Source organism: Coenobita brevimanus, unplaced genomic scaffold (assembly GCF_032717465.1).
Source record: "Coenobita brevimanus isolate Jiangsu-jjx unplaced genomic scaffold, ASM3271746v2 jjx.HiC_scaffold_2749, whole genome shotgun sequence".
Lineage (NCBI taxonomy): Eukaryota > Metazoa > Arthropoda > Malacostraca > Decapoda > Coenobitidae > Coenobita > Coenobita brevimanus.
In genome coordinates, this window is record NW_027643707.1 from 431,711 (window position 1) to 435,000 (window position 3,290).

Genomic DNA, 3,290 nt, shown 5'->3' on the forward strand with positions numbered 1-3,290 from the left:
GAGAGGCCAGAAGAGACGGGCTGGGGACGCGCCTGACGTATCATATTCTCTCGTCTGGCGCGTCCCCAGCCAAGGCCTTCTAAATTTAGAAGGCCTCGTCGGTGGGGGGGACGGTAAGCGTGGACGTTATAGGTAGTGTTGGGTCAGCTATGGTCGGGAGAGGTCACGCTGTGTGTTCAATAACAATAAGGACGGAAAAACATTGTATTATATATTGATATTTACATTATTTGTATGTTTTATTAAGGTAATAATGCCTTACATGTGTTGTGTTCCCAGATGTAAGGGAAATTATAAAAATGGAACAATAGTGTATTTTCCTTCCCGCAAGATAAAGAACTTGCCTCCACGTGGCTACGTGCCATTAAGCGCGACCAGTTCACTCCAAGTCGGAACAGCAGGGTAAGTACAACATTATTTTCCGTTCATTATTATCAGAAAAGTGTAGAGAGTACAGTGAGAAGCTTTAAGTCATCGTAGTTGTACTGAATATAAGAAAAATGAGGCCTTAGCCATGCTAGGGTGTAGGACCAAAGCCATTACACACACGTGGCTGGAGCTGGATAAGAGAGGAATATATAACCCTTCATTTTTCCTACATATCTCCACAGCTTTCCTCTATAAAGAAACTGAATCGAATTCAAACGAAATCTGCATTACCTTGTTCACCCCGTATATAAGAACATAAGAAGAGAGGATAACTGCAGTAGGCCGGTTGGCCCATGCTAGGCAGCTCCTAGAAGAGTAACTGAACTACTAGAATGAGATAAGGATAGCAAAGAAGAAGGCTTTCCCCCGCCCTCCAAACCCTCCAGCCGAAGCCGGCAGGAAAAAGTCAGAAAGAACACCACGCCGTATAGAAAAACTGGCTTTGACATTTTACAGGAAAGTGTGAAAGGAGAATAGAGACTATCATAGTGTAACCTGAAAAGGAAAAATTATGAATTAGTATTGGTTATAAGATTTTCTTTTTTCTATATCCACCCCTTATTAGTCATATGCTTATCTAGCCTATGCTTGAAACTCTCAATGGAAGAGGCAGCAGCTACTTATAGGTAGCTTATTCCATTCGTCTACTACTCTATTACCAAACCAATTTCTACCTATTTCCTTACTGAAACGGAATTTTTCTAGTTTGAAACCATTATTTCTAGTTCTATCCTGTATGCTCACTTTAAGTACCTTGCTAATATCTCCCTTATTTATACCCTTCATCCACTTAAACACCTCAATTAAGTCTCCCCTTACTCTACGCCTCTCTAGCGAATGAAGACTTAGTCTTTTCAGTCTGTCTTCATATGACAGGTTCCGGACGTCAGGTATCATTTTTGTCATTCTTCTCTGTACATTTTCTAACGAATTAATATCCATTCTATAGTAAGGACACCAAAATTGTACTGCGTAGTCTAAATGTGGCCTTACTAATGCTAGATAAAGTTTCAGTATTACTTTAGATGATCTATTGCTCACGCTTCTCGAAATAAATCCTAGGACCCTATTTGATTTATTTCTCGCATTAATACACTGTTGCCTTGGTTTAAGGTCGTTACTAATCATAACTCCTAGATCTCTCTCGCATTCCGATTTGCTAATTTCTTTGTTATCTAAGCTGTATTTAGTATCTCCAATATAATACCTTCAGTAGACCATCAATATAACACCCCAATACACAGTAAGATTCTGAGTACAACACCCCAATATACTACTGTACCAATATTACAGCCCCAATATACCACCAATGTAACACCCCAATATACCACCAATATGACAGCCCCAATATAACATCGCAATATACCACCAATGTAACACCCCATTATAACACCCCAATGTAATACCAGCAATATACCACCCCAATATACCACCAATATAACATCCCCAATATAATATCGCAGTATACCACCAATATAGCATCACAATATACCACCAATATAACATCCCCAATATAATATCGCAGTATACCACCAATATAGCATCACAATATACCACCAATAAAACAGCCCCAATATACCACCAGTATAACAGCCCCAATATACCAATAAAACAGCCCCAATATACCACCAATATAACAGCCCCAATATACCACCAATATAACAGCCCCAATATACCACCAATATAACAGCCCCAATATACCACCAATATAACAGCCCCAATATACCACCAATATAACAGCCCCAATATACCACCAATATAACAGCCCCAATATACCACCAATATAACAGCCCCAATATACCACCAATATCACAGCCCCAATATACCACCAATATAAAAGCCCCAATACGTATATGATTTATATATATATATATATATATATATATATATATATATATATATATATATATATATATATATATATATAATAAATTATGCCAGATTCCAGATGTCACTACATACGTTTCTTTTGTAGTAACTCTTCTATTACCACTGTAAATTTTTCACGTGAATAATCGAGTACAGTCATGGACAGAGAAACCTGGACGGGTGAGGCGAGGTAAATGTCATATTCTCTCTTTTCCCCCGGCTTGTCCGTCACTCTTCGTTCACGACTCCTTCCCTCCATTCCCCCCACCCCCCATCCCGTTTACCCTCTCTTCATAGCCCCTGCCAGGATACACTCCCCCTCCCCCCTTCCCTGCCCCCATACACACCATTTCGCTAATCCGCCGACCTTGAACCGTGTGTGTGTGTGTGTGTGTGTGTGTGTGCATCCTTGACACAAGCAACTCCCTACATTTTTTTATCACAACCCATCCCTCCCTCTTCCCTACGGCTACTCTGCTATCACACACACACACACACACACACATGAGAAGCTCGTCTTCATTCTTCGTATACGCAGCTGCTCTCTCTCTCTCTCTCTCTCTCTCTCTTTCTGTTTTTCAAGATTCTGTAGGAGTGAATAGTAATGTCAGTGCAAAGTATGCCTTTATTATTGTGATATAAGTATTGCAAAATAAAACTTAGGAATATATTTAAAGAAAACAACTGCAGTAGGCTGGTTGGCCCATGAGAGGCGACTCCTCCTGATTTTGGATCTGCATACGAGAGAGAGAGAGAGAGAGAGAGAGAGAGAGAGAGAGAAGTGAGGAGTGACCACTTGTCCCTCTCTCTCTCTCTCTCTCTCTCCCTCTCTCTCAATAATCTGTAGCAGTGAATAATAACGTCAGTGCAAAGTATGCCTTTACTGTGATATAAGCATTACAAATTAAAACACTGGAACATATTTAGAGGAAACAACTGCAGGAAATCCTCTCGAGACGTCAGCATATGGAACTGTCATTATTTCCCTGCGG